The following is a 22,029-nucleotide window of genomic DNA, read 5'->3' as shown; positions in this document are numbered from 1 at the left end:
CATAATTCGCTCTTCATCAAAACATTCTGGAGAATGTCTGAAGTATTTGTTATAGTGGTGTAGCTCCATTGCAATTTGTGACACAACGAAGTTGGCACACCACAGTTGTACATGCATTACTTAATATTGCTCGCTCACAGCTAACTGGTCAAATGCACATCTGTTGTCTACAGTTGTTAGTTCAAGCTGCCACTTCAGTTACCGCAATAAAATAGCCTCGGAACTTTTTGAACAGGTAGAGGACACGTTGGTGGTCTCAAACAATTTAGCCACATAATGCTACAGATTTGACATACATAGCATTCAGTTTATGCCAAAGACAGTGAGTATATGGTGTGTTTCGGAAGCCCCTCTACTTGGTCAAACTGGCATATTCTATCCTGGAGAACTTGCACACAAAAGCTATCTATCCTGTGAACTCACATGAGCACAATTGTGTCTTACACAGGGATTTTCCGTATGTGTCTCCTAGACAGGCTTGCTCAACACTTGTGCACTATCCTTCAACAGTCATGTAGCAGTGCCGAGCAGCATGGGACTCAATTTTTCTCAGTAAGGCATTGACTAGTGTGGCATGTTCTGTGCTCGGTAGTGGCCATTTCCGTGGCACTGCAGACGTCACTAAACCGTGCCCGATCCAGTGATTTGCGAGATCATTTGTTAGGAACTCGTCCACCTTAACAGCAAAATGTGCTGGAACTGCGCCCCATTGTAACAATACATGACACACGATTCCATTGTCTTTCAGCTGCGGTATGAACCGCGTTACAAGTTGCCCAAATACGAATTTCCTTTTACATACCCTTCAAAAAATAAAATCTGACATGGTATCATGACACCATCCTGGCTCTTACCATAACTTGAGATGAATTTATTTACATCTGTTGCATATCATCATGATTTACATTACACCAGAAAACCACATTTTTTTCTGTGTGAATTGTGATGTATCACACATACAGCATAAAATAACACATTTCAGTGAGATACTGTAATAATCAGTGTAGAGTTTAATCATCCAACAATTAACTGTGAAAAAGTACAGCTTTGTTAGTGGGGAGCATGATAAGACATCCTGTGAAACATTACTAAATCCTTCCTCTGAAGACTACCTAGAACAGATATTTAGAAATGCCTACTCATTATGGAAATATATTGGATCTAATGGCAACAAATAGACCTGACCTTTTTGAGGATGTCCACATCGAAACTGGTATCAGTGATCATGACACAGATGTGCCAACAATCATTACCAAAGTACAAAGAACAAGTAAAACAAGCAGGACGACATATATGTTGTAAACTAGATAAAAAGTCAGTAGTGTCAAATCTGAATGAGGAACTTGCAACATTTAGCACAGGATAGGTTCACTTAGTGGGAGGGACCCTGCAGGGAATAAAGTTTCTGTAAAGAAATAGAGACTACTCCATAACTGATGTAAAACAAAGCATAAGTCTATAGATAGAGAGATGCTGGATGAAACACGTTTGTCAGTCAAGAGACCAATGCATGAAGCCTTCAATAACTACTGTGGCAGAATATTGTAAAGTGATCTTGCACAGAACCCAAAGTCGTTCTGATCATATGTAAAGGCTGTTAGTGGCAGCAACGTTAGTGTCCAGTCCCTAGTGAGACAGCAACTGAAACTGAGGGTAGCAAAGCAAAAGCTGAAATACTTAATTCCATTTTCAAATGTTCCTTTACAAAGGAAAACCCAGGAGAATTGCCCCAATTTAATCCTCATGCCACTGAAAAGATGAATGAAATAAGTATTAGTCTTAGTCATGTTGAGAAATGGCTCAAATTGTTATAATTGAAAAAGGCTCCATGTCCTGATGGAATATCTGTCAGATTCTCTGCTGAATTTGTAGCTGAGTTAGCCCCTCTCCTAGCTATAATTTGTTGTAGGTCCCTCAAACAAGAAACCATGCACAGTTCTTGGAAAAGCGCATAGGTTACACCCAACTACAAGAATGGTAGAAATAGTCGTCCACAGATCCACTGTCCAGTATCTTTGACAGCAATTTGTTGTAGAATCTTGGAACATATTCTGAGCTCAAACATGACATATCTGAATAGAATGACCTTAATGCCAACCAGCACAGTTTTCGAAAATATCGATAACGTGAAACCGAACTCGCAATTTTCTCACATGACCTACTGAAAGCTTTTTATCAGCGCAATCAAGTTGATGCTGTATTTCTGGATTTCTGAAAAGCATTTGATCCAGTACCACACCTATACTTACTGTCAAAAGTTCTATCATATGGGGTATCAAATCAAATTTGTGACTGGACGGAGAACTTTTTGGTAGGAAGGACACAACAAGGTATCTTGAATGGAGAGCCATCATCAGATGTAGAAGTAACTTCGGGTGTGCTCCAGGGAAGTGTGTTAGCACCCTGGCTGTCCATGTTCAATATCAGTGTCCTTGCAGACAACGTGAACAGAAAAAATCAGGCTTTCTGCGGAGGATGCAATTACTGGTAATGAAGTGCTATCTGATAAAAGCTGCACAAATATTCAGTCAGATATTGATAAGATTTCAAAGTTGTGTAGAGATTGGCAACTTGCTGTAAATGTTCAGAAATGGAAGATTTTGCACTTCACAACACAAAAAAACATAGGATCCTATGACCATAATATCAATGAGTCACTGTTGAAATTGGCCAACTCATCTAAATACTTGGGAATAACACTTAGTAGGGATATGAAATGGAATGATCACATAGGTTCGGTCGTGGGTAAAGCAGCTGGTAAACTTCGGTTTACTGGTAGAATATGGGGAACTCCAATCAGTCTACAAAGGATATTGCTTGCAAATCACTTGTGGAACCAGTCGTAGAATATTACTAAAGTGTGTGTGACCCGTATCACATAGGACTAACAGGGAATATTGAACGTATATAGAGAATGGCAGCATGAATGGTCACAGATTTGTTTCACCTGTGGAAGAGTTGCGGAAATACTAAAGGAACTGAACTGGAATACTCCTCAAGATACACACAAACTAACCTAGAAAGTCTGTTAACAAAGTTTCAAGAACAGGCTTTAAATGATTACTCTAGGGATATACGAGGGTGAGTCAGACGAAAACTTAAAAATTTTTTTTTAAATATTATTTATTGTGCAGAAGTGGTACAAAGCTGTTTCACTTTTCAACATAATCTCCCCCCTGCTCAATGCAAGTCCTCTAGCGCTTACAAAGTGCATAAATTCCTTTAGAAAAAAATTCTTTTGGTAGTCCACACAAACCACTCGTGCACCGCGTCGTGTACCTCTTCATCAGAACGGAACTTCTTTCCTCCCATTGCATCTTTGAGTCGTCCAAACATATGGAAATCACTTGGGGCAAGGTCTGGTGAGTATGGTGGATGAGGAAGACACTCAAAATGCAGGTCTGTCATTGTTGCTACTGTTGTACGGGCAGTGTGGGACCTTGCATTGTCATGTTGCGAAAGGACACCTGCTGACAGCAATCCACGTCGCTTTGATTTGATTGCAGGCAGCAGATGATTTTTTAGGAGATCTGTGTACGATGCACTGGTGACAGTGGTCCCTCTAGGCATGTAATGCTCCAAAATGACGCCTTTTTCGTCCCAAAAGAGTCAGAATAACCTTCCCTGCTGATGGTTCTGTTCGAAACTTCTTTGGTTTTGGTGATGAGGAATGACGCCATTCCTTGCTCGCTCTCTTCATTTCCGGTTGGTGGAAATGAACCTAGGTTTCGTCCCCAGTAACGATTCTTGCAAGGCAGCCATCACCTTCTCGTTCAAAGCACCGAAGTTCTTCCCAAGCATCAACACACCGTTCTCTCATTTCAGGAGTCAGCTGCCGTGGCACCCATCTTGCAGACACTTTGTGAAACTGGAGCACATTGTGGTGGGCTGACCCGTGACTAATCTTTAAACATGCTGCAATGTCATTCAGTGACACTCGGCGGTTTTCCTTCACTATGGCTTCAACTGCTGCAGTGTTCTGTGGAGTCACAACTCGTTGTGCCTGACCTGGATGAGGAGCATCTTCCACTAAAGTCACACCATTTGTGAACTTCCTACTCCATTCGTAGACTTGCTGCTGTGACAAACATGCATCACCGTACTGAACCTTCATTTGTCGATGAATTTCAATAGGTTTCATACCTTCACCAGGCAAAAACCAAATAACAGAACGCTATTGTACCAAGATTTTCATTTCAGTCACCGTCATATGAAATGGAATGATCACACAGGCTCAGTCATGGGTAAAGCAAGCAATACTGCTTGTACATCAGAGCCATTATCCAAGTGACCCCTAGATATTTTGGATTAGTCATTTTTACTAATTGTATCCCCTGATGTGTGATATTGAGTTTGTGAGGTATCTGATTAGGTTTAACACGAAATGGACACAGTTGTGTTTTAGCAGGATTTGGACGAATTTTATTATTAGAATAGTAGATACTCAGCTCTCTCAATGAATCTGCCAGGTGGGCATCAATGGCTCCTGATCGATGTCAGGAGGAGGCTATTTTTGATTATGCAAAGGTTTCTGTTATCTTTACGTAATCAGTATGAATTTGATGATTACCTAAGGAACCTTTAACAATGAACAATAAAAAAAATTGCATTTGCAAATGAAATCATTAATAAATGGGGCAGCTATGAGTTGTATAGAAGATAAGGAGTGGCCTTCTGTCTACAACAAGGATGCCGCAGTATTTTCTACTGTAGTAAAGGCTGTTTGACAATTATAAAAATAATATGACATGGAGGTAAAAAAAATAAAGGAAAAGAATAGAATAAGAAATCTGGTAAACAGTAAATATATTCAAATAATTCTCACAAGCAATTAGGGCTTATTTATAAACACTATAACTTACATATGTAATTTTCTAACTGTATGGTGTGATCAGATTTCGGCCTGTCCTGTGCTAGCTTCTTGGTTAACGTTTTTTTTGTCACAAATTACAGTCCTTACTTTTCTCCTTCCTTCGAGACAATTCTTGCACCATTCAACACCTTCATAACAATAACTTGCCGGTTTACAGTATAGAACATAAATTACTTGAATTTTATTAATTAATTACTGTTGTCTATACGCTGGCAAGACCACTCACTTTTATGGCTTAAAGACGACCTTCTTTACGTTTTCACATTACAAGCAGAAGTACGATAAAATCTGAATATCTACAAAGGTTTTTACTGTCATCTTTTACTTAGATCGAAGCGGAAAGTTCAGTTCAGCTTCTGTTAAAATATTTCTCTGACTGCGCAATCGATGTATTAGCGTCCGTGGTAGATGCGCATCTTTACAGTTACGTATATTATATAAAACAAATGTGTCTCGAAGAATAGGTCTCATCTCATAAGTTGATCAATTAATATACAGCTAGGTGAATGCCTTTCCAAGTGTACTCACAGCTTTCATACGACGGAAAGCCCAATAATATTACAAGTGCCAAGTGGAGAAATTGGAACATTTCTGACATATTCTTCTGACTGACTTCAGTCGAGGGGTGACAACTGGGGAGACAGAAATATTTGCACGTGTTTGTGGATAATGCCATTGGGCAGAGAATGCCAAGAAAACGGTTTTCTCGTTTTAACGAGGATCATTGCGACATCAGTGACTCTCCATATTCAAATGGTTCAAATTGTTCTGGGCACTATGGGACTTAACGTCTGAAGTCGTCAGTCTCCTAGACTTAGAACTACTTAAACCTAACAGACCTAAGGACATCACACACATCCATGCCCGAAGCAGGACTGAAGCGCCTAGAACCGCTCGACCACAACGGCTGGCTCTCTCCACATTCAAGAAGACCTTCAGAGTCTGATGAAAATCGTTTAAATGCATTAATCCTCAGTGATTCAGATGACTATACTTGAGAACTGGCAAATGTGATGAATTGTGATCATTCCACCATTGCACGACATTTGCATGCAATGATAAAGGTTCAAAAATTGAGTGTACGGATGCCGCATGCCCTAAGCCAAAATCACAAAAATCTGCAGGTGGGCCATACATTGTCTGCTTGCTCCTCACCAATTGTCTTGTAAACAACACTGACCATTCCTATCCTGTACCGTTACTACTGATGAGAAATGTGTGGAGTCTTTAAGCTAACATAAGGAGTAAAAAGGTATGGTTCAGTCCAAACAAAGCAGCAGGTCCTCACAGAAACATCTGCACCTATCCATAAGAGAGAATGTTCTGCATGTTGTAGAACAGCAGTGTGGTGTACAACAAATTGATTCCCCTAAGGTGTAACCATCATTGCTGACATTGATTGTCAGCAACCGAGATGTCTTGCAGACGTAGTCCAAGAACGACGACAGGAAGGCTGCGTGAAGTGATGCTACTCCACGAAATGCCCACCCACTGTTTGCTAGACTGAGAAAGAACTTTACACAAGAGCTGAGTTGGGAAGTCACATCGCACTCACCTTATCACTTTAAGTTGTGCCATCAGATTTGCACCCTTTCTCCACTCTATTGAACAGCCTTCAAAGAAGTTCCTTGCCATATGAAAACGCACTCTGAACATGGCTCAACGAGTTCTTCACCTCAAAATCAGTTGACTTCTACAGTCAGGCCTGTTAGTAAAAGGCTTGTCAAACAGCAACAAAAAAAGAAAAGCTGGCTGACTGGAGAAGTAATCCATGCCAGAAATAATCTGAGAGTGTATTATGACCTCTCCAAACAAAAAAATAATGAGGCCTACAACACACTGTATAAAATAAAAAAGAAAGAGTACTGTAGTTTTATCAGAGAAACTAAAGCATCATTCCTCAGGATGACTATAGATAAGGGAAAGAACTACTCAAAAGGTTTATGGTCGTTCATTAATGGAGAGAGAGAGGAAAAGTAACAAATCGGGCAGAGGACATCTGCCCACTGACGAGTGGGAAAAGCAACGCAAACCCTCTAGAAGTAGCCAATACTTTTAACAGATATTATATTACTGTAGCAGACGAATTAATAAGTCAAAATAAAACAAATGCAGTAAGTAAATTGTTAAACCCCCCACATACAAATCATACTATGGTTTTCATACCTACAACAGATGCAGAAGTGTCAAACCTAATAAAACAACTTAAAATTAAACACTCTTCTGGCTTGGATGGTGTCACATCACATCTCATAAAGGAATGCAGAGAATGTATATTAAAACCATTGACACACATGCTGAATGCTGCGATAGAAGAAGGTATATTTCCAGATTCACTGAAAGTAAGTAAAGTGAAGCCAATATTTAAGAAAGGGAACAGGGATGAATTAGGAAATTACAGGTCAATATCATTGATCTCAACATTTGCTAAAATCTATGAAATGATAATAAAGAATAGAATTGTAAGTTTTATAACAAAGTACAGTATACTGCATTCATCACAACATGGTTTCAGAGAAGGGAAGTCAACAAAAACAGCATCAACAGATATAATTGAGCACATTCTTAATTTACTTGACAGGCAACAAAAGACTTGTGGGATTTTTATGGACCTATCTAAGGCATTTGATTGTGTGAACCACTCAAAATTAATGATGACATTATATCAGTATGGAATTAGAGGAAAATGCTATGACATACTTAAATCATACATTACAAATAGGAAACAATGCACAGAAATCAGACATACTAGAGGGGGAAATATAACAAACTACATATCAGAATTACAAACAGTTAAACACGGTGTGCCGCAAGGGTCTGTGCTTGGGCCAATACTATTTATACTCTACGTAAATGACTTCCCTAGCTATATAAATCAGAAACTTATAATGTATGCTGATGACACAACAATCATTTGCACAGCTGACACAAAGGAGGAGCTTGAGAAGGAAGCACTCCTGACTATTGAAAATGCAAATAAATATTTAACACAAAACAACCTGTTTATGAATCAGTCTAAAACAATGAATGTAGTACTTCAGACCAAGCATAGTGAAAATTATAATATAAATGTTAATATAAATGGAAAGACTATTAAAGAAGTAACCAGCACAAATTTTCTAGGAACTATAATAGCCAAACATTTGGCATGGGGGGAGCACACAGATGCACTGTGTAAAAAGATAAACAAACAGATCTTCATCATGCATAAAACAGCTAACACTGTGGATGATAAAGTCCTCAGATCAATGTATTATGGACTTGTCTTCCCACATTTGTCTTATTCAGTTCATATATGGGGAAATGCACAAGCTGGCTACCTAAAAAGAATATTCACAATTCAGAAAAGGGCAGTGAGATGCATTGCAAAAATACCACCAAGACAGACCTGTAGGCAAGCTTTTGTACACTATAATATTATGACAGTATATTCACTGTATATATACCAAAGCATAATGGTGGTAAGGTCAAGTGATAAACACCTCCTAAATAAAGATGTACACAAACACGGTACAAGAGGAAATGAAAATTACTACATGATAAACAGAAATCTAAAACTGTCTATGACTGCCCCAGAAGAAGCAGGCAAAAGGCTTTTAATAAACTCCCCAAAATCATTAAAAAAGAAACAGATCTAAAATGTTTTAAAAATCATTTGAAACTATATCTCACAGAGAAATGTATATACAGTTTGAGTGAATACTAAGATGGTGTTTAAATATATCATTACTGAAATGTACCGGTAAAAATTATCATTTCTGTATGTTTTTTTGATTTGTGTGTACGTATAATGTGAAACATGTAAAACCTTTGTATGATTATCGACTATTTCTGTTTAATCATTTGTTTCATTTATATATATATTGAAATCAAGTTTGATGTTAATAGGCTATTGTATGACACACCCAATACTCTCAGCTGGATTTTCAGCTGGAGTCCATGGGCAAAGAATAAATAAATAAATAAATAAATAAATAAAATCCCAGCTTGGCAGACTGTTGTAAATAGTCAATGAGAATATATTATTGATGGCTAAAGTTTCTGTTATGTGTATCTGTTGTGTTTATTGAGGTTATGGAAAAACCCAACAAACTTATGCACCAATCCAATAGGCTTTTTTTTTCAGCCAGCAAGGTCCGTTTGGCAAAACATCGTTATTGAAGGGATCGAGAAAATTTCCCAATGGTTGTTGAGTGTAAACACTTAATAATTCCCACCCCACTGCGTAGATTACGCGATCGATCTTTGCCACTCCAGTCTCATTAAGAACAACACTACTCAAGTCTTACCTCTATCGTTACTGGACGTATCCCGTTACAGATAATTTTCCTAAGCGGATCACACAGCAGATCCGTGATTAAGCAACAACAGCAGCAGCAACTGAACCAACAACAACAGTAGCAGCAGCAACAAAACCATCAACAACAGTTGCAGCAACACAACACTGCCTAAGGAGGAGTCAAAGACAAGGTAAATCTACATCATTAAATAAGGATTTTTTATGGCTTCAGACAAAGAAATGGAAAAGATTGTGACAAATCAGCATGAAAATTTGCAGATAAGTCACAAATACTATGGAAAAAGCAGCACATTACCAGGTAATGACAAAACAAAAAATACTTGCAAAACAGTCAGGATAATGAGTCAGAATATTCAGTGCCTCAGAAACAAAGTACTAGATCTAGAAGTAGCTTTAAATAGTCTTGCTGATGTCTCTTGTATTTGTTTATCTGAACACTGGTGCAAGGCTAGTGAATTAAGTCTCATAAATATAAGCAAGTTTAATTTAGCAACACATTATTGCCGAAGTGTTTTTAAAAATGGTGGGGTATGCATTTACTCTAGAGTAGGACTGCAGTTCAAAGTGAAAACAGAATTGGACCATCTAAATATAGAAAAACATTTTGAATCATGTGCCATAGAGTTAAAAACTGAGGAGAAGAGTGAAAAACTAGTTGTCATTACAGTATATAGATCTCCACTGGGTAACAAAAACATATTCTTCAAAAAAATAGAAGCAGCATTAAACACCTTTTATAGTAATGAAGTGAAATTATTTTTATGTGGAGATTTTAATATTAACCTGTTAATTGAAAGTGATGAAAAAAGACAGCTTTTGAGTATACTCAGCAGCTTCCACATGAAACCACTCTTTACAGATGCCACCAGAATAACAGAACTGTCATCTTCTCTTATAGACAATATTTTCTCAAATATGGAGAATGGTATCACTGAGACACTAAACGTAAACTTAGGTCTTTCGGATCACAATACACTATTAACATACATAAATTACTCTATCCCCAAGGCAGTAAATTCTAAGTGGGGATACAAAAGGCACTTCTATACAGAAAAAGTAAATAGTTTCATCCAGTTGTTAGCTAATGAAACCTGGGAAGATGTCTTTGCACAAACAACAACCGAGGAATCTTTCAATGCTTTTTCTAGTACATTCATGTCCCTATTTGAGATGTGCTTCCCAAAAAAGCTCACAAAGATCAATGTCATGCCTAGGAACACAAGCCAGTGGATAACACCTGCTATCAGAGTATCTAGTCAAACACTAAAACATATCAGTCAACTCAAAAAAGATAACAAAGATGAACACTTCACAGATTATGTTAAGACATACAAGAAAATTTACAGGAAGGTGATCAAAAAAGCCAAGACAATGCACAATGACAGTGTAATTGCTGGGTCAGCAAACAAATCAAAAGCTATATGGAATGAAGTAAAAAAAGAAATAGGCACAAGCAAAAATATTAGAAATCCAGAGGACTTTGTTTTAAAAGATGATCAAGGTGTGCTAGTCAGAAATCGTACTCTAGCAAATTACATTAATGACTACTTCATAAATAGTCCCATCAATCTGCATAAAAATTGTTCTAAGATTAGTAGAACATCAATCCCAGAAGAACAAAGTGTTAATTCATTATTGTTACCTCCCACAAACAAATTGGAAGTTAATCGAATAATAAAAACAATGAAGAATAAAATGTCCTCAGGGATTGACGAGATACCTTGCTCAGTCATGATGAGATGTGCTAGTGTCATATCAGACCCACTCTCACACATCATAAACATATCATTTTCAGAAGGTGTCTTTCCACAACGATTAAAAATTGCAAAAGTAAAACCATTGTATAAAAAGGGCAATATACATGAAGTGGGAAACTATAGACCAATAGCTTTATTATCGGTATTTTCAAAAGTAATAGAGACAGTCATGAAAAACAGAATTACAAATTACCTTGAGAAATTCAATCTATTGTCTGTAAACCAACACGGCTTTCGCAGAGGAATGAGTACAGAGTCAGCCATCACCCAATTCATTGAAAATATTGTAACGGGGGTAGATAAGAACAACAGTACAATAGGAATAAATTTTGACCTCTCAAAGGCATTCGATACTGTCCAACATCATATCCTGCTAGACAAATTAGAATATGTCGGTATACGAGGAGTAGCTAAAAAGTGGTTTCAGTCATATCTCCATAATAGGAAACAGGTAGTAGAAATTGCAACAACAAACAGTAAAAACCAAAGTATTGTTTACAGATCGGATATTCAGACTGTGCCAATAGGGGTACCACAGGAGAGTGTTCTAGGACCTCTCCTATTTCTTCTTTACATAAATGATATCAAGATTCCAGTAAATGGTACTCATATAACCCTGTTTGCGGATGACACAAACATTGTAGTAACTGACATAAACCGGGTATTGCCAACATCTGCAACCAGAGTTATAGAATATTTGCAAAATTGGTTTGAAGTGAACAAATTAACCATAAATATCTCTAAAACTAATTATATCCATTACAGGAAAGCAAAGTCACACTCTGATCTAGATCTTAGAATACAAAATAAGGAAATTGTGAGAGTTGCTACCACAAAATTCTTAGGTGTACATATAGATGAAAATTTAGACTGGAAATCCCATATCCTGTATCTCTCGCATAAGTTAAGCTCTGCTTGCTTTGCTTTACGCGTTATTAGCTTTGTATGTAGTAGGGAATGTAGCAGAGCTGTTTACTTTGCTTATATACATTCTGCTATTACCTATGGCCTCATTTTCTGGGGTCATAGTAAGAAAAATCTCAAAACCATCTTCACTCTACAAAAACGAGCTGTTAGAATAATTACCAACAGTTCAAGGCTAACTCCTTCAAAGCAATTATTTAAACAGCTGAATATTCTACCCCTACCATGCCTCTATATACAGAAAAGCGTAATTAATGTAAAACGAAATATTAACAATTTCCAATCCAACTCGGATCTACATACTTACAACACAAGAAAGTGCAATGACATTCATATAAAAAGAGTTAACAAGGCTTTGGCGCAGAAACAAACAAACATACAAGGAAGCAGATTGTATAACAAACTACCGGTAAAGATAAAAGAAATAAAAAAATTGTCTTCATTTAAAGAAGCAGTATTCATATTTTTAATGACCAACTGCTATTATAGTGTAAAAGAATACCTGGAATAGCTTCATACTAAACAATTATAGTGATGTACTCTGTGCCAATAGTAATTTTTATCTGACTGTTGCTATGATCTAAATAAATAATATGTACAAAAGTGCTAGAATTGTATGTGTTATATCTAAATGTCAACTGTGTATTCCATGTAAAAAGTCTTTCTCATACATCAATGTAAATAATCAAAGTTGTACATACTATTTCAATGTGGTCTGATGTTATGTAGTCCACTATGCACATCTGTGTTTTGAATAGTATTGTTCACCCTATATGTGTGTGTATATATATATACTATGTATTTTTTGACGAAATCCATGCAATGTAAATTGTCTCTGGATGAATAAACTACTATTACTACTACTACTACTACTACCACATCACTTGTTCTCTCGAACACTTGCCCTGTACAATTGGTATCGCCAACCATGCAGCTACTGGCAGCACTGGCAGGGTGATTACATCCAGTAACTTCCATTCTGCGTCGTAGTTGCGAATTGTGACTCGAGTTGGAGATTGTAGGCGGCGCATCCTGCCGTTATACGGACACTTTTTTCAGCAACATTCATCGCTATAGAAAGGTAAACACTTATTCATTAGTGTCCTTGTTTTTAATACACTTCAGACGTGGCGATGGTACATTTACGTTGTCAAATTTTCGGCATCGATGCCAGTGTGATAAAAACTAGTCTGGTGTCGGTTATTACGCTCTAAAACTATTCCCGAAAATTTTATTTAAATGTTTTGCCTGTCGTAGAAGCCATTTTATTTATTTATTCGTGTTACGTTGCTCCAGTATACAAGAGAATTGCATGGAAATGGAACGAGTTATATATGAGAACAGTACTTATACATTGTAATAGACGCAAATTGTAGTATGCTAATAATTTTAATCTAAGGCATTCTGTACAGAACAGAGGTATAAAACAGTCAAATAATAAACCATAATTATTCCACATTACAAGTTAATGATTTGCTGTAACAAATTTCCGTGATGACGCAGGTTATCGTGTTGCATTACAACGTGGTAATAGTAAATATTTCAAGTACAATGCATCATATTTAAATTAGAAATGTTTACATTGTAGAATCCATTAAGAGAGTAAAAAGAGTTTCCCAGAAGATAACCTTCAATTTACTTTTAAATTGTGGCATTACGCTGGTAAGATTTTTATGTCCGACGAGAGTGCCTTAAAACACCTTTAGGCTTCAGTGGTGTACCCACATTTGTACTAGGCTCAAGTTTTTCTATCAACATGCAAGTCGTTGCCTTTATTGCGATAATATCTGCAGCTTAAGGCGTGTCCACCAGGTATTGATTTCCAATGGAACTCGACTGCGCGTCCGTGACAGGTAACAGCGCTGCTGCCAGCTTTCCGCCGCTGCAGGCGAAGACAGATGCCTGTCGGTTGCGACAACAAGGTCGTTGCCATAGAGACGCAGTCGCCTAAAGTTGCGGAAGTTAACGCCCGCTAGTCGCAACGCCAAGTTAATTTTAGGAACTTTCTGCAAGTCTTCCAGTATTGTTTTCAGATTTCTAAGAGAGTCGCTTCATGAGATAGGCAAATGGAAGTTTGCAATATCACGCAAAAAATTATGAGCAACTACTATCGCTGTAGCGTTGTTCTTATTAAATTAAAATCGAGACAAAAAAACAGTGAAAAAGAAGTTTTTGAGCTAAGAAATGCATACAAATCCAAGTTTTGAAGAAACAGTGTAATAATTGCTTGCCCATATGGAGTTAGCAATTTGTGATTTTTTTTTCTTTTTTTTTCCTCCCTCTCGATTCCTCGACCTCAGTTGGCTCAAAATCTGCCACTATGTTTTCTAGTGCGCCCTGCTATGTAACCGTATTTTTCAAATCTACGTGTTTCGTGTCCCATCAGTACAGGAAAGTTATCCACTTTCTAAATTAGCAGTTGCTTTGTTTTACTGGCCCACATGTACCGGATTTGCTAAATTTTTGTTAGACGTTTTCGTAGCGGTACTGAGCACACAATATTTACACAAGTGTGGGAAACATGTATTGTAATTGAAAAATAAATAATGCAAGAAAATTGGGAATAAATGTATTAAAGTTTGACCATTCACGATATGTACAAACATTTTGTGACGTTTATTAATGAGTAACGCCTCGGGATAGTTAAGAGAGAACTTTTGGGACTAAAGATTTTTCTTCTGTGCAGATGTCAAGTTAATATAAACTCCAGTAATTAATTGCCAAATGAAACAGATGGTCAAGTCTACTTAGATGTTACAAACCCCCTCTTGGCTTTAGCAATAGAGATCACACTGAGAGTGACCTGTTTTTGTTGGTAAAATACCATAAGCCACTGTTAAAATGAAACATATATTTTAAACCTCAAAAGTTATACAGTATTGAAAAGCCAATAAAAGTACACGTTCAGTGTACAGGGTTATTTCCATTGCATGCTGCTGTTGGTAATGGTTGGCAGGATGAATGATGGGAAGTGAAAGACGAAGCACAAGTCGTCTGTTGGTACAGTCAGTTGGAATAATTTTGTATCACTGTTCTCTGTATTTTGAAAATAATAGACAAAAGATGAGTTGCACATCACAATAGATGTTGTAACATAGTGTATCTGTATCAATTGAGTGCTTAGGAAACTGAAAATGCACACTGTCACCTATTAGAGTGAAATTTCTGTTTTAATACTGGTACAAAGTTACACTGGTATTTGGGGTAACTTTAGACTAGTCTTAAAAAAACATAGTATTTTTCCTGTATCTAACGCTCTGGGTCAATTTAGATAATGCCAGAAGTAAATCAAGTGCTAATAAGAAGTAAAAACAAATTATGTTATTCAGTATTACAGGTTTACTTTGAAATATCAATATATTTGTATACCTGGCATTGTTCAACTTAAATCACTGTTTCCAGAAGCTCTCTTCACAGCCGGTGCATTTCAAGCATATCACAAGCTTGAGAGATTGTAAGCAGGAGGAATAGAACTGAAATACTAACAATAAAACACAGAGGTAATAAAGCTGTTTCTTTTCGTACAAAATAATGCAGGTAGATGGAGCAGCAGCCATTTGAAACAAAAGAAGTAAGTTGTACAAAGATACCCTGTCTAGTAAAAAGTTCTCTAGCCAATCAGAATGCTCTTTCATAATTATCCTGCAGTTATTAAATAAAGTTTACTGGTATTTTGTTGTATTACGGTAAAACACCATTGGTATTTTTCTCACATTCTAACCTAATCTAGGGCTCATGCTACACTACTAGCCAGTCCACCAGCACATCTAGTGTACTTCCAAGTGTCAATATTGAAAACAAAACAATTCATTTATTCTGCCAAAGGTAATTGTTAGTTTTATTTATTCTTATTAGGAACCATACACTGTCACTCGACTGACTATGACTGATGGAAACAAGTCATTAACAGGAGCTGCAGCAGAAGAGCATGGTACACCACAAGTGCACTTTACCTAAAAAGTCCATCGACCAACCAAAGCAGAATCAACTAAGAGTATCTGTGATGTCAAGTTATAACTTGAAAATAATATTAGACATATAATAACACAGAAAATGCAAGTACTTTCACATTCTTCCACAACGTATCACAATACCAAGTCCCGTCGTTATCCATACCTTTGCAAGTTTGATTGATTTATTGATCCATTTCATCTACAGCTGCACAATGGGCAAGAGATATTTGGATTTTTTTGTTAAATTAACAGTTTTACATATAATATACCTTTGTACATAACAACACACATTAATATATCAATTAATGATGAATACTTAAATAAATGTTGTTACGCTATATACAGAGAGATAAAATACAAATGTTCTTCTGAATGAGACTACATTGGGTAAACACACAAAAATTTAGTTTTGTAGGTATTCATTTAAGTGATCAACCAAGTACGACTTCAGTTTAGATTTGAAGTGACCAATGTATTGTATGTGTTTAATGGTATCTGGTAAGGCATTGTATAGTTTGATACTAGGATGGATAAGGCTGTTTTGAAATAACTTTGTGTTGGTGCTTTGAACATGTACATCCAATTTTTGTCTCGTATCATAGCTGTGTATTGTGTGATTTTGAGTGATGAGTGGTCTTTTTGTGTGTAAGTTTTGCTTTAAATACATTATATTTTCAAGTATATATATTCAAGGAAGTGGCAGGATCATCCTTTTTTGAAACAATGGTCTACATGATTTGCGATTATCTACCCCTTTCATTATTCTTATAATTTTTTTTTTAATATTGAATGTTTTGATGGCATCTCCAGAATTTCCCCAGAACATAACCCCATACCGGAGGTGAGAGTGTACAACTGCATAATATACACACTGAAGGGTGTTGTAGCTGGTACAATTTTTTAATGTATGCAGCACAAAACAAGAAGTACTTAATTTTTTGTTCATTTGCTCAATATGTGCTTTTCATTACAAGTTGTCTTGTAGATGAAGTCCAAGAAATTTGGTACGGGCTGTTTTGGCAATTGTCTGTCTGTGTAGCTCTAGATTGGGTGATATCAGATTTTTTCCAGAATGAGATTTTCACTCTGCAGCGGAGTGTGCGCTGATATGAAACTTCCTGGCAGATTAAAACTGTGTGCCCGACCGAGACTCGAACTCGGGACCTTTGCCTTTCGCGGGCAAGTGCTCTACCAACTGAGCTACCAAAGCACGACTCACGCCCGGTACTCACAGCTTTACTTCTGTCAGTATCTTCATCAGATTTTTTGTTTGTGCTGTGTGTATATCCATAGCTACAGTTTTTTCAGTGTTTATTATGCTAATCCTGTGATCATAATGTCTGCTGGTTGGTGTGCAGTTCACTCTAAAGCTTCCCTTCATCAACTAGTTGACAAATATAATGATATTGTGTCTGTATGTGTTGTGATCATTTATAAAATCCTGATCCATTAACAAATTTGGTAATGCTTTGGTTACTGTTTCTATTTGTGAATGGGAACTGAGGACGTATCATCAGCTGCAGTTCCTTTTAAAAGTTATCCAACCAAACAGGTGATTTAGAGGCTTCCCCTGCAGCCACACATTCTGCCTCCATTGAAGAAGGAGCAACACACTGCTATAATTTACTCTTCAGCACAATTGGACTTCCTTGAAACTTGGGTAGGACGCTACTTGTTGATCCTTGTATGTTTGTTCCCACCCTGAACAGCCTCACTATATGCTTCAGTACTACTGTCTTCACTCTTCTGAAGCTTAATGCCATCTGTGATTGTTAAAAATAAGATTTCTAAGAATTTGTTCCAGCAATGCAAAATGTGCCTTTGTTGGTGAGTCTTGTAACTCCAGAAGCATGTTTAACAGCATTGATAAATCTGTTCTTGTACCTTCTGTTAAAAACATCAAATTTTCAACTATTTCTCAATAGAATACAGCATTATTAAAAGGAGATGACCCTCCCGGTATCCAGCCTGTTTCAGTTGGTAAAGATGTTTTTCTAAAATTTTCTTCGTATGATTTATTTAAATCCAGCTGTCAGATTTCTTGGTTTGTAAGCCCAGGAAGTAATCAATATTTTCAGTGGTGATCTAAAAAAATTCACCCAATTGTTCCATTAATTTAGTTTTTGTGTCAGTAGAGCCCATACCCATTCCACCATTAACATTAAAAACATCAGTACCAGGGTTTTACTATGGGACATACCTGGATCTGAACAGCTATCCTATAAACTGCATTTTGAGGCTTACTTCAAATCATACAGACTCCAGGAATTGACATACAAGTCCGGTACAACCATCGTAGCACTCTGGTTGATACATGTAAATTTCCTCCTTCGAAATACCATTGAGAAATACTGTTCTTACAACAAATTGTCTTAGACACCAGTCATGTTGAACTGCAGCACTCGACATGACTCTCATCCTCTCAAATCTTGCTACAGGGCTAAATGTATAAACATAATCTATTCCTAATCATTGATTTTATCTATTTGCCACCTGTGGAGCTTTACATCAAACCACTTCGTTAACTGCATTTAATTTTCTAGCAAAACCCATTAATTTTCAATCAGTATTTGTTTTAGTGTTGTAAACTAGTTTCCATGTTTTTTTCCCCCCCACAGAATTCAGTTCTTCCTCCATCGCTTTCTTCCATTCTTCAGATTTTTCTGTCTGCACGGCTTCTTTGTAATTCTTGTTATCTCGCGATGAAGCACCATCCTTGGTTGTTTGGCTGAAACTTCACAGGAACATTAGGGTTTCTTCTAATTTCGCTGTTCACATAAATTGTGGTATGCCTTGTCTTCAGTCCTTGCTTCTTAGTTGCTCTCAACTTGTCCCACTTTCTCATACAAATGGTTGCTAATCTTTTTGTTACTTACAACTGCATTGTAGTTCATACAGTCTTGTTGACTATCCTCTTAAAAAGCAACATTTTTCACATTCAGTTTCTATAACTGCTTCCTTTTCACCCATCTCTGATATACTGACAACCCTGTAATTGCTTACAATTGATTTTACACCTTTGCAATGGCTCTGAGCACTATGGGACTTAACATCTATGGTCATCAGTCCCCTAGAACTTAGAACTACTTAAACCTAACTAACCTAAGGACATCACACAACACCCAGCCATCACGAGGCAGAGAAAATCTCTGACCCCGCCGGGAATCGAACCCGGGAACCCGGGCTTGGGAAGCAAGAACGCTACCACACGACCACGAGCTGCGGGCTACACCTTTGCATATGCAGATACAATTCATTTCAGGAAAATAGAAAATGTTACTCATAATTATCATAACCAACAACAAATCCTTCTCAAGATTTAACACCAAACCTCATATATCTTTAATCTGTTGATGCTCTTCAGGAGAGGTTAGAGCAATTGGAACATTACCTTTAATTTTTGTAGGACCAGTCTGATTCAGTGTGTGTGTTGCATCCGAAACTGCCTCACCCCACAATGCGTGTGGTAGACGTTTGGCACAGCAAAGCCAAGAATGTGCCATCTCACATAGGATCACATTTTGCACTCACCAGTTCCATTCTGCTATATAGTGTACAGTGTAGTAGTTGGATGTTATAGCCCAACTGAGTAAGCAAATTTATTTATATCTTTATTATGGGACTCCTCATGTAGTGGTTAATAAAAAAGAAAAAGAGAAGAAAAGAAAAGGTTGAAAATATGGGAAGAAAAGGTGAATAAAAAGGGGGTTATAAAATCGTTAATGACTGTGAAAAAAAGTGAAAGAATGAAATGCAAATTGGACTTCGTATTACAGAATAGTTATCGGACTTCGTGATTCAGAAAAGCTATTGTTTGGGGTGGTCCTTGTAGTGTTTCTGAGCAAAAGTCAAACCAATTTCCACTACAAAAATTATTTGAAAATGTAACTTGACAGGGGGAAATGGCATAGATAAGAGTTCATCCTTTACCAAGTTAACATGTCTTCTTTCGTGCGGTGTCCAGGTCTTCAAAAATCTCCTACTTCATTTCTGCGTGAAAAGTCTGCTCCGAAATCTTGCAGCCGTCTAGGAGTCACTAATTTATAAAACTCAGAATCATCTTGATACTGAATGCAATTTATTTTACGTTACTACTTCCATCCTACGAATTTCATAACAACATCCACAATATGTCTACACATTAATAAGTTTTTTCGTCTTAATCATATCAAGACTAGCTAATAAGTTTTTTATGTCTGCATTAAGCTTCCGCTCTCGAGAGACAATAGATGGATAGGAAAAAAAAAAGAGTTACAATTTTAGTATTTTCTCTGCCGTCGAGCGCTCATACCACTGCGACGGTATAATTTATATCTGAGGGAACGAGTGTAGCGCGGCGAAATTCAAAGTCCCGCTACACTCGCCACCATCTTAATTCTGTGACAGTGACTTCAGCTTGAATCTGTCATTTTAATAAACATTGGTAACTTTTAATTTGATCTTTGTGTTGCAAAAGCTACTTTACCTTGAAACTGGAAAAATTGTCTCTAAGAACATCAAAGTATCAGTAAGCCTGCAAATAAATTTCTTTATTGGTCAGCAAACATCTGCATAAACTAATTCACCAGGTACAGTGGTTTTGTGCACTCTTTCATCAAATGCCAGCCGATTGCACTCCTTACAGAAGCTGCTGTCAATCGTCTCTACTTACCAGTTTTTTATCCTGTCTCTGTAAGGTATCATCTGTTTCAGTGACTACCCGAGTCTTTTTTATTATTATATGAACAATCCTCACAGCCAAACGGTAAAACTCATTTTCACTGCTGAATGCAACAACAGAAACTAAAATATAATTTATGAAAGATGCCCATGATTTACCATATTTTTTAAATGTTCAGTCTACATCCTACCACAAGAACTCCTTACCAACATTGAGACCCCTACGCAGCTTATTGCAAAGCACACATTGCTGTCTGTGGTGGTCAAAGACCATATTAAGAACCATGTTCTGTCTTTTGTAATGTCCAGGGGACCATCATAAATCACAGTGACTTCAGTGTAATTATTATTTTTGAATAAAATGGTTATTTCTATTTGTCTCATTGCATATTTCTGTCAGTTGTCTTCTATATATATGGTCCAAGTTTCATTGAGCTATGTTACATGGCAATGACACATTGAGCAAAAGTCATTCCTGTGCATAATTTTGCACGGGAGTGTCTTTGTTGTATTTATTTAAACTAGTGTACTTACATTTTTGAATCAGTTAACTGATGTTATCAAGTGCAGTGAAGTATATGGTCACAATACCAGGACAAAATGTAACTACTTCCAGCACAGAACAAAATTAAAAAGGACAGATCATAGCATGTACATCAGTGGTTTGATTTGGTTCATCAAATTCTTGAAGGACATGCAAGAGGGTTGGTTTTATACAAAATTAAAATCTTGTGTGATAGAAAAAAAAAATTATATTCATTCAGTGAATTTTATGACACTGCTTGTGATATGATGCAGTAGTGTAACAGCTGTAAAGTAATAAATTATAAAGGGGATACAAGATGCAACAGTTTTAGTGTGTAACATATTTTGCAAGTGTAATTTTTGTAGCACTGTTGTTTCTGGTGTTTGAAAAAGCCATAATTTTGATAGCTCTGTACAAAGAAAATATCAATAAATTTAGTGTGTATTGGTCAGATTTCTTGGCAGTGGCACTTGTTTCTTTTCACAGATATCAGGTGATGTGAGCTTTGTCCTTTCAGAGATTTGTCATATTTTTTATTAATTGTGGAAAACTCAGAGGAACCTTTTCATGTCTCAGCTGCAGTATTAAAAGCTGTCATGCATTTGTTCCTATTGAAGTTCACAGAGACAAGTATACTATTAAATAAAGTAATACTAGGATTTAGCTCTCATTTGTCATGCCTGTTGAGTTGGGTATTAGGTATTACACTTGTCATACGTTTGATTGAGGAAAGTACTGCAGTTTCACTGTTTGTAAGACTAATATAGTGTAACTTCCAGAATGAGATTTTCACTCTGCAGCGGAGTGTGCGCTGATACGAAACTTCATGGCAGATTAAAACTGTGTGCCAGACCAAGACACGAACTCGGGACCTTTGCTTTTCACGGGCAAGTGCTCCACTAACTAAGCTACCCAAGCACGACTCACGCCCCGTCCTCACAGCTTTACTTCTGCCAGTACCTCGTCTCCTACTTTCCAAACTTTACAGAAGCTCTCCTGCGAACTTTGCAGAAGAGCTTCTGTAAAGTTTGGAAAGT

General features: G+C 37.0%; 1 protein-coding gene across 1 annotated transcript in view; it reads left to right on the top strand.

Annotated features, from left to right (window-relative positions):
• The first annotated feature begins 12,807 nt into the window (after positions 1-12,807).
• LOC124720056 (poly [ADP-ribose] polymerase tankyrase-1-like) overlaps positions 12,808-22,029 on the top strand; it is a 56,481-nt gene continuing 47,259 nt past the window's right edge. Inside the window, exon 1 of the mRNA XM_047245320.1 lies at positions 12,808-12,935. The gene's annotated coding sequence lies outside the window, so the exon portion shown is untranslated. The remainder of the gene's footprint in view (positions 12,936-22,029) is intronic.

Source organism: Schistocerca piceifrons, chromosome 11 (assembly GCF_021461385.2).
Source record: "Schistocerca piceifrons isolate TAMUIC-IGC-003096 chromosome 11, iqSchPice1.1, whole genome shotgun sequence".
NCBI lineage: Eukaryota > Metazoa > Arthropoda > Insecta > Orthoptera > Acrididae > Schistocerca > Schistocerca piceifrons.
The sequence above is the reverse complement of the archived record's forward strand: the minus strand, read 5'-3'. Positions and strand labels throughout refer to the sequence as shown.